General features: G+C 35.2%; 1 long non-coding RNA gene across 1 annotated transcript; it reads right to left on the bottom strand.

The window, feature by feature from the left end:
• Window positions 1-7,045: 7,045 nt before the first annotated feature.
• Window positions 7,046-9,414, bottom strand: LOC141302402 (uncharacterized). Its single transcript, XR_012342390.1, has 3 exons — window positions 8,645-9,414; window positions 8,334-8,476; window positions 7,046-7,439 (listed from the first exon to the last, which is right to left on the bottom strand). It is a non-coding gene; the product is annotated as an uncharacterized lncRNA (long non-coding RNA).
• Between the last annotated feature and the right edge of the window lie 2,311 nt (window positions 9,415-11,725).

The raw sequence follows: 11,725 nt of genomic DNA, 5'->3' as shown, positions 1-11,725 counted from the left end.
ATTTGGACTGTCAGTGAAAATTGAATAGACGTCTAACCATAGCCCAAGAATAGACTAGACATCAGTTAGACCATTATTGAACGACTACATGTATACGTCTAATAGACAGTGAATATGGGTCTAGACTAAAACAAGACTGAATTTGGGCTGTCAGTGAAAATTTAATAGACGTCTAACCATAGCCCAAGAATAGACTAGACATTAGTTAGACGACTATTGAACGACTACATGTATACGTCTAATATACAGTGAATATGGGTCTAGGCTAAAACAAGACTGAATTTGGGCCGTCAATGACAATTTAATGGACGTCTAACCATAGCCCAAGAATAGACTAGACATCAGTTAGACCATTATTGAACGACTACATGTATACGTCTAATAGACAGGGAATATGGGTCTAGACTAAAACAAGACTGAATTTGGGCCGTCAATGAAAATTTTATAGAAGTCTAACCATAGCCCAAGAATAGACTAGACATCAGTTAGACCATTATTGAACGACTACATGTATACGTCTAATAGACAGTGAATATGGGTCTAGGCTAAAACAAGACTGAATTTGGGCTGTCAGTGGAAATTTAATAGATGTCTAACCATAGCCCAAGAATAGACTAGACATCAGTTAGACGACTACTGAAAGACTACATGTATACGTCTAATAGACAGTGAATATGGGTCTAGACTAAAACAAGACTGAATTTGGGCCGTCAATGAAAATTTAATAGACGTCTAACCATAGACGTCTATTAAATAGACGTCTAATAGACGTCTAACCATAGCCCAAGAATAGACTAGACATCAGTTAGACGACTACATGTATAAAATTTAATAGACGACTAACCATAGACGTCTATTAAATAGACGTCTAATAGACGTCTAACCATAGCCCAAGAATAGACTAGACATCAGTTAGACGACTATTGAACGACTACATGTATACGTCTAATAGACAGTGAATATGGGTCTAGGCTAAAACAAGACTGAATTTGGGCCATCAATGAAAATTTAATAGACGTCTAACCATAGACGTCTATTAAATAGACGTCTAATAGACGTCTAACCATAGCCCAAGAATAGACTAGACATCAGTTAGACGACTATTGAACGACTACATGTATACGTCTAATAGACAGTGAATATGGGTCTAGGCTAAAACAAGACTGAATTTGGGCCGTCAATGAAAATTTAATAGACGCCTAACCATAGACGTCTATTAAATAGATGTCTAATAGACGTCAAACCATAGCCCAAGAATAGACTAGACATCAGTTAGACGACTATTGAACGACTACATGTATACGTCTAATAGACAGTGAATATGGGTCTAGGCTAAAACAAGACTGAATTTGGGCCGTCAATGAAAATTTAATAGACGTCTAACCATAGACGTCTATTAAATAGACGTCTAATAGACGTCTAACCATAGCCCAAGAATAGACTAGACATCAGTTAGACGACTATTTAACGACTTCATGTATACGTCTAATAGACAGTGAATATGGGTCTAGACTAAAACAAGACTGAATTTGGACCGTCAATGAAAATTTTATAGAAGTCTAACCATAGCCCAAGAATAGACTAGACATCAGTTAGACCATTATTAAACGACTACATGTATACGTCTAATAGACAGTGAATATGGGTCTAGGCTAAAACAAGACTGAATTTGGGCCGTCAATGAAAATTTAATAGACGTCTTACCATAGCCCAAGAATAGACTAGACATCAGTTAGACCATTATTGAACGACTACATGTATACGTCTACTAGACAGTGAATATGGGTCTAGAATAAAACAAGACTGAATTTGGGCCGTCAATGAAAATTTAATAGACGTCTTACCATAGCCCAAGAATAGACTAGACATCAGTTAGACCATTATTGAACGACTACATGTATACGTCTAATAGACAGTGAATATGGGTCTAGAATAAAACAAGACTGAATTTGGGCTGTCAGTGAAAATTTAATAGACGTCTAACCATAGCCCAAGAATAGACTAGACATCAGTTAGACCATTATTGAACGACTACATGTATTCGTCTAATAGACAGTGAATATGGGTCTAGACCATTTGGACTGTCAGTGAAAATTTAATAGACGTCTAACCATAGCCCAAGAATAGACTAGACATCAGTTAGACCATTATTGAACGACTACATGTATACGTCTAATAGACAGTGAATATGGGTCTAGACTAAAACAAGACTGAATTTGGGCTGTCAGTGAAAATTTAATAGACGTCTAACCATAGCCCAAGAATAGACTAGACATTAGTTAGACGACTATTGAACGACTACATGTATACGTCTAATATACAGTGAATATGGGTCTAGGCTAAAACAAGACTGAATTTGGGCCGTCAATGACAATTTAATGGACGTCTAACCATAGCCCAAGAATAGACTAGACATCAGTTAGACCATTATTGAACGACTACATGTATACGTCTAATAGACAGGGAATATGGGTCTAGACTAAAACAAGACTGAATTTGGGCCGTCAATGAAAATTTTATAGAAGTCTAACCATAGCCCAAGAATAGACTAGACATCAGTTAGACCATTATTGAACGACTACATGTATACGTCTAATAGACAGTGAATATGGGTCTAGGCTAAAACAAGACTGAATTTGAGAAGTCAATGAAAATTTAATAGACATCTAACCATAGCCCAAGAATAGACTAGACATCAGTTAGACGACTATTGAACGACTACATGTATACGTCTAATAGACAGTGAATAGGGGTCTAGACTAAAACAAGACTGAATTTGGGCTGTCAGTGAAAATTTAATAGACATCTAACCATAGCCCAAGAATAGACTAGACATCAGTTAGACGACAATTGAACGACTACATGTATACGTCTAATAGACAGTGAATATGGGTCTAGACTAAAACAAGACTGAATTTGGGCTGTCAGTGAAAATTTAATAGACTTCTAACCATAGCCCAAGAATAGACTAGACATCAGTTAGACGACTATTGAACGACTTCATGTATACGTCTAATAGACAGTGAATATGGGTCTAGACTAAAACAAGACTGAATTTGGGCTGACAGTGAAAATTTAATAGACGTCTAACCATAGCCCAAGAATAGACTAGACATCAGTTAGACGACTATTGAACGACAACATATATACGTCTAATAGACAGTGAATATGGGTCTAGACTAAAACAAGACTGAATTTGGGCTGTCAGTGGAAATTTAATAGACGTCTAACCATAGCCCAAGAATAGACTAGACATCAGTTAGACGACTATTGAACGACTACATATATACGTCTAATAGACAGTGAATATGGGTCTAGACTAAAACAAGACTGAATTTGGGCTGTCAGTGGAAATTTAATAGACGTCTAACCATAGCCCAAGAATAGACTAGACATCAGTTAGACCATTATTGAACGACTACATGTATACGTCTAATAGACAGTGAATATGGGTCTAGGCTAAAACAAGACTGAATTTGGGCCATCAATGAAAATGTAATAGACGTCTAACCATAGACGTCTATTAAATAGACGTCTAATAGACGTCTAACCATAGCCCAAGAATAGACTAGACATCAGTTAGACGACTATTGAACGACTACATGTATACGTCTAATAGACAGTGAATATGGGTCTAGGCTAAAACAATACTGAATTTGGGCCGTCAATGAAAATTTAATAGACGCCTAACCATAGACGTCTATTAAATAGACGTCTAATAGACGTCAAACCTTAGCCCAAGAATAGACTAGACATCAGTTAGACGACTATTGAACGACTACATGTATACGTCTAATAGACAGTGAATATTGGTCTAGGCTAAAACAAGACTGAATTTGGGCCGTCAATGAAAATTTAATAGACGTCTAACCATGGACGTCTATTAAATAGACGTCTAATAGACGTCTAACCATAGCCCAAGAATAGACTAGACATCAGTTAGACGACTACTTGTATAAAATTTAATAGACGTCTAACCATAGACGTCTATTAAATAGACGTCTAATAGACGTCTAACCATAGCCCAAGAATAGACTAAACATCAGTTAGACGACTACATGTATAACATTTAATAGACGTCTAACCATAGACGTCTATTAAATAGACGTCTAATAGACGTCTAACCATAGCCCAAGAATAGACTAGACATCAGTTAGTCGACTACATGTATAAAATTTAATAGACGTCTAACCATAGACGTCTATTAAATAGACGTCTAATAGACGTCTAACCATAGCCCAAGAATAGAGTAGACATCAGTTAGACGACTACATTTATACGTCTAATAGACAGTGAATATGTGTTTAGACTAAAACAAGACTGAATTTGGGCTGTCAGTGAAAATTTAATAGACTTCTAACCATAGCCCAAGAATAGACTAGACATCAGTTAGAGGACTATTGAACGACTACATGTATACGTCTAATAGACATTGAATATGGGTCTAGGCTAAAACAAGACTACATGTATACGTCTAATAGACAGTGAATATGGGTCTAGACTAAAACAAGACTGAATTTGGGCTGTCAGTGAATAGACGTCTAACCATAGCCCAAGAATAGACTAGACATCAGTTAGACCATTATTGAACGACTACATGTATACGTCTAATAGACAGTGAATATGGGTCTAGACCATTTGGACTGTCAGTGAAAATTTAATAGACGTCTAACCATAGCCCAAGAATAGACTAGACATCAGTTAGACCATTATTGAACGACTACATGTATACGTCTACTAGACAGTGAATATGGGTCTAGAATAAAACAAGACTGAATTTGGGCCGTCAATGAAAATTTAATAGACGTCTTACCATAGCCCAAGAATAGACTAGACATCAGTTAGACCATTATTGAACGACTACATGTATACGTCTAATAGACAGTGAATATGGGTCTAGAATAAAACAAGACTGAATTTGGGCTGTCAGTGAAAATTTAATAGACGTCTAACCATAGCCCAAGAATAGACTAGACATCAGTTAGACTATTATTGAACGACTACATGTATTCGTCTAATAGACAGTGAATAGGGGTCTAGACTAAAACAAGACTGAATTTGGGCTGTCAGTGAAAATTTAATAGACTTCTAACCATAGCCCAAGAATAGACTAGACATCAGTTAGACGACTATTGAACGACTTCATGTATACGTCTAATAGACAGTGAATATGGGTCTAGACTAAAACAAGACTGAATTTGGGATGACAGTGAAAATTTAATAGACGTCTAACCATAGCCCAAGAATAGACTAGACATCAGTTAGACGACTATTGAACGACTACATGTATACGTCTAATAGACAGTGAATATGGGTCTAGGCTAAAACAAGACTGAATTTGGGCCGTCAATGAAAATTTAATAGACGTCTAACCATAGACGTCTATTAAATAGACGTCTAATAGACGTCTAACCATAGCCCAAGAATAGACTAGACATCAGTTAGACGACTACATGTGTAAAATTTAATAGACGTCTAACCATAGACGTCTATTAAATAGACGTCTAATAGACGTCTAACCATAGCCCAAGAATAGACTAGACATCAGTTAGACGACTACATGTATAAAATTTAATAGACGTCTAACCATAGACGTCTATTAAATAGATGTCTAATAGACGTCTAACCATAGCCCAAGAATAGACTAGACATCAGTTAGATGACTATTGAACGACTACATGTATACGTCTAATAGACAGTGAATATGGGTCTAGACTAAAACAAGACTGAATTTGAGCTGTCAGTGAAAATTGAATAGACATCTAACCATAACCCAAGAATAGACTAGACATCAGTTAGACCACTATTGAACGACTACATGTATTCATCTAATAGACAGTGAATATGGGTCTAGGCTAAAACAAGACTGAATTTGGGCTGTCAGTGGAAATTTAATAGACGTCTAACCATAGCCCAAGAATAGACTAGACATCAGTTAGACGACTACATGTATAAAATTTAATAGACGTCTAACCATAGACGTCTATTAAATAGACGTCTAATAGACGTCTAACCATAGCCCAAGAATAGAGTAGACATCAGTTAGACGACTACATTTATACGCTAATAGACAGTGAATATGTGTTTAGACTAAAACAAGACTGAATTTGGGCTGTCAGTGAAAATTTAATAGACTTCTAAGCATAGCCCAAGAATAGACTAGACATCAGTTAGAGGACTATTGAACGACTACATGTATACGTCTAATAGACAGTGAATATGGGTCTAGGCTAAAACAAGACTGAATTTGGGCCATCAATGAAAATTTAATAGACGTCTAACCATAGACGTCTATTAAATAGACGTCTAATAGACGTCTAACCATAGCCCAAGAATAGACTAGACATCAGTTAGACGACTATTGAACGACTACATGTATACGTCTAATAGACAGTGAATATGGGTCTACACTGTAAAAAATTTACTGTAAAATTTACAGCAAGTTACTGGCAACTTTGGTTGCCAGCAATACTGTAAATTTTTACAAGTGCACTGTAAATGATTAACTACAGTTTTACTGTAAAATTTACAGCAAGTTACTGGCAACTTTGGTTGCCAGCAATACTGTAAATTTTTACAAGTGCACTGTAAATGATTAACTACAGTTTTACTGTAAAATTTACAGCAAGTTACTGGCAACTTTGGTTGCCAGCAATACTGTAAATTTTTACAAGTGCACTGTAAATGATTAACTACAGTTTTACTGTTAAAATACAGCAATTTTCTGTATATATATACTAGCAACGATATATACATTATTTAAAGCTGCTACTGTGAAATTGCAGCAATAGTTTGCAATTTTACAAGTGTACTGGAAATCATTAAATAACGTTTCACTGTAAAAATATTGTACTACTTTAATTTGTATATTCTTTATTTGCAGTATTTATTTTCCAGATTGCTGAATAATAATGACTAGCAATTTAAACAATTTATTAACTGCATAAGCTTTAAACAATATTTAACTGCATAAAGTGTTGTATAGTATGAAACTCAGTGCACCTATTATTTAATAAAAACAAAAATAATAATAATTTGACACATCTTAATCTTGATAAACAGGTCCAATTTTATTTAAAAAATCTCTTATTTATTAACTCTCAAATTTGCATGAAAGAAATGTCATAGAACAGTGTATTCAGTATTATTCTGAATTCCAAAATAAATTGGGCATGAAAATATTTACTTGAAACATATTACGCTGCTAAATATTAAGGTTAACCAATATTTAGCCAAAGTTGAAACCAACATCAAGTTAACCAACATGGTTATAATTAAATGGTTCGAAATACCATAAAGACAGTGATGAATTTTCACAACTTCATGGACAGTCCAACATGGCCAAACAACAAGCCCTCAAGTGAGTCCAAAAAAACTTCTGATCGAAAAAGGAGAACAGTTCAGATCCAGATGCTGTTCCAGCCCAGGATGCAGAGTGGCTAAAAAAATATATAAAAGAACAAAAAGGGCAATACATTAGATATTTTACAAAACAATGATACAGTCAGACAAAGACAGAGGGATGACAGATACAGTCAAAGGCAGAGAGAGTGATGATTGTTACAGTTAGATCAGTATGATATTAAACAGTAAAACACTAAAATTGTGAAAAATATTACAATTTTTACAAGTTATTACAAGTTTTATATTTGACTATACTTTCAAATATAATTTATTTCTGAGATGCAAAGCTGAATGTTCAGCATCATTACACCAGTGTTGCATGATCTTTCAGAGATCATTCTCATTTATTATCAATATCCTGATTTATTGTCAATGTTATTGTCAATGTTGTCAGTGTATGTTTTGGAGCCTGTGATACTTTTTCAGGATTCTTTGATGAATACGTTTCAAATAACAGCAGTTATTTAAAAGATAAAGTTTATCTAAAAATTTAAATCTTTACAATCAATTTCAATGTAACATACTATATATAAGTATAATATATAAGATTCCTGAAAAAAGTATCACAGGTTAATAAAAATATTAAACAGCACAATTGCTTCTAACATTGATAATAAATCAGCATATACAATAATTTCTAAAGGATCACTAAAGGACATTGGAGTAATTAGAAGACTAGTGTATTGATGCTGAAAATTCAGAAATAAATTACATTTTTAAGTATATTAAAATGGATAAAACATTTTAATAATATTTCACAACATTATAGTTTTTTCTGTATTTTTTATCAATTAAATGCAGCCTTTATGAGCAGAAGATACTTATTTCAAAACATAAAACCTACTGATCACAAACTTTTGAACGCTAGTGTAGATAAAGGATAAAATAACATAATAAAAGGAAAAAGATCTTGGTGTATGTGTACTTACATGTCAGTAATTCTGCTGAAAATCCTTCGCATTGCAAAGAAAACTGGTAACTTGGGTTCACTTCTGCTGGTTTCTTCTGTGTTCTGTCGTTTTAGATGGGTCTTTTCCTTTCAACTTCTTTGTTTCTCTCTCAGGATAAATATCTACAAAACAGTCAGGAAGCAGACAATATGTAATTCACATTAGTTTTAGCTTTTGTACATCTGAATTATTCTCCCTAAAAAAACTCTCTCTACTTGAGTTGAGAAACATATTCTATCATATCTACATGTAAAATGCAGGTACTCAGATTGTTAGAATGCAACTATTACCTTTGTATGAACTCCAAAACTCCGTCTGTCTCCTCTTGATAACGTTAGTCCAGAATATGTAATATGCTGCGAACAGGCCAGACAGGACAATGGGCTGGATTAAGGCATTCTTCAAATCAAAGTTAGCAAAAAGCATTAACGTTACATTCAAACAATAAGCGAATAAGCAAGTTATCAAAGGTGCTAGTACATCTCACTGCTTACGTTAACCACTTTAACAGCACCGTTCAGAGTTTACGTGACACACATCCTCCGTGAGCGGCTGACCGCGAATCGCGAGCCCTAAATACGCGTTTTATTTCGGTGCCCGTGTTAACAGATGGCTGCCTGTGCAAATTTGTTGTACATCATAAAATAATCACGAGAAAGTGTGCTGATCAGCACGACGTCGCCGTGAATCACATCTTTTGCCAATGAAGCTTGTAATTCTTAACGTAGGAACCCAGAGATGTTACGCCTATAGCCGATATAAGGCAGGGGAATGTGTGTGTAATCCTTCCGCGACTGCAGTGCCGAATCCCCGCACAAGTCTCTCTCGTGCTCCGCGGACGGAGGATTCGTTAATCTGCGGTTACCGCGAATGTTTATGACACCTTATATTCTTTAATATTCTAATACAGTTACAAATTATGAAAAATAAAACAGAAATAAGACACTTACTTACCACAGTTATGAATCGTTCTTCTTGCTGCTCCCAAATGTCGACCGTTAAAGATAATCCCGCCTCTTTAGATTTGAAATTTACCAGAATGCATTGCGGTTTACAGCAATATGCTGTATTGGCTGTATTATAAGAAATACAACCCGCTGCTGTAAAATATTGCTGTAATTTTCACAGCAATTTGTTACAGTGTAGGCTAAAACAATACTGAATTTGGGCCGTCAATGAAAATTTAATAGACGCCTAACCATAGACGTCTATTAAATAGACGTCTAATAGACGTCAAACCTTAGCCCAAGAATAGACTAGACATCAGTTAGACGACTATTGAACGACTACATGTATACGTCTAATAGACAGTGAATATTGGTCTAGGCTAAAACAAGACTGAATTTGGGCCGTCAATGAAAATTTAATAGACGTCTAACCATGGACGTCTATTAAATAGACGTCTAATAGACGTCTAACCATAGCCCAAGAATAGACTAGACATCAGTTAGACGACTACTTGTATAAAATTTAATAGACGTCTAACCATAGACGTCTATTAAATAGACGTCTAATAGACGTCTAACCATAGCCCAAGAATAGACTAAACATCAGTTAGACGACTACATGTATAACATTTAATAGACGTCTAACCATAGACGTCTATTAAATAGACGTCTAATAGACGTCTAACCATAGCCCAAGAATAGACTAGACATCAGTTAGTCGACTACATGTATAAAATTTAATAGACGTCTAACCATAGACGTCTATTAAATAGACGTCTAATAGACGTCTAACCATAGCCCAAGAATAGAGTAGACATCAGTTAGACGACTACATTTATACGTCTAATAGACAGTGAATATGTGTTTAGACTAAAACAAGACTGAATTTGGGCTGTCAGTGAAAATTTAATAGACTTCTAACCATAGCCCAAGAATAGACTAGACATCAGTTAGAGGACTATTGAACGACTACATGTATACGTCTAATAGACATTGAATATGGGTCTAGGCTAAAACAAGACTACATGTATACGTCTAATAGACAGTGAATATGGGTCTAGACTAAAACAAGACTGAATTTGGGCTGTCAGTGAATAGACGTCTAACCATAGCCCAAGAATAGACTAGACATCAGTTAGACCATTATTGAACGACTACATGTATACGTCTAATAGACAGTGAATATGGGTCTAGACCATTTGGACTGTCAGTGAAAATTTAATAGACGTCTAACCATAGCCCAAGAATAGACTAGACATCAGTTAGACCATTATTGAACGACTACATGTATACGTCTACTAGACAGTGAATATGGGTCTAGAATAAAACAAGACTGAATTTGGGCCGTCAATGAAAATTTAATAGACGTCTTACCATAGCCCAAGAATAGACTAGACATCAGTTAGACCATTATTGAACGACTACATGTATACGTCTAATAGACAGTGAATATGGGTCTAGAATAAAACAAGACTGAATTTGGGCTGTCAGTGAAAATTTAATAGACGTCTAACCATAGCCCAAGAATAGACTAGACATCAGTTAGACTATTATTGAACGACTACATGTATTCGTCTAATAGACAGTGAATAGGGGTCTAGACTAAAACAAGACTGAATTTGGGCTGTCAGTGAAAATTTAATAGACTTCTAACCATAGCCCAAGAATAGACTAGACATCAGTTAGACGACTATTGAACGACTTCATGTATACGTCTAATAGACAGTGAATATGGGTCTAGACTAAAACAAGACTGAATTTGGGATGACAGTGAAAATTTAATAGACGTCTAACCATAGCCCAAGAATAGACTAGACATCAGTTAGACGACTATTGAACGACTACATGTATACGTCTAATAGACAGTGAATATGGGTCTAGGCTAAAACAAGACTGAATTTGGGCCGTCAATGAAAATTTAATAGACGTCTAACCATAGACGTCTATTAAATAGACGTCTAATAGACGTCTAACCATAGCCCAAGAATAGACTAGACATCAGTTAGACGACTACATGTGTAAAATTTAATAGACGTCTAACCATAGACGTCTATTAAATAGACGTCTAATAGACGTCTAACCATAGCCCAAGAATAGACTAGACATCAGTTAGACGACTACATGTATAAAATTTAATAGACGTCTAACCATAGACGTCTATTAAATAGATGTCTAATAGACGTCTAACCATAGCCCAAGAATAGACTAGACATCAGTTAGATGACTATTGAACGACTACATGTATACGTCTAATAGACAGTGAATATGGGTCTAGACTAAAACAAGACTGAATTTGAGCTGTCAGTGAAAATTGAATAGACATCTAACCATAACCCAAGAATAGACTAGACATCAGTTAGACCACTATTGAACGACTACATGTATTCATCTAATAGACAGTGAATATGGGTCTAGGCTAAAACA

Source organism: Garra rufa, unplaced genomic scaffold (genome assembly GCF_049309525.1).
Source record: "Garra rufa unplaced genomic scaffold, GarRuf1.0 hap1_unplaced_001, whole genome shotgun sequence".
Classification (NCBI taxonomy): domain Eukaryota; kingdom Metazoa; phylum Chordata; class Actinopteri; order Cypriniformes; family Cyprinidae; genus Garra; species Garra rufa.
Note: the sequence above shows the minus strand (reverse complement) of the source record. Positions and strands in the feature narration are given on the sequence as shown.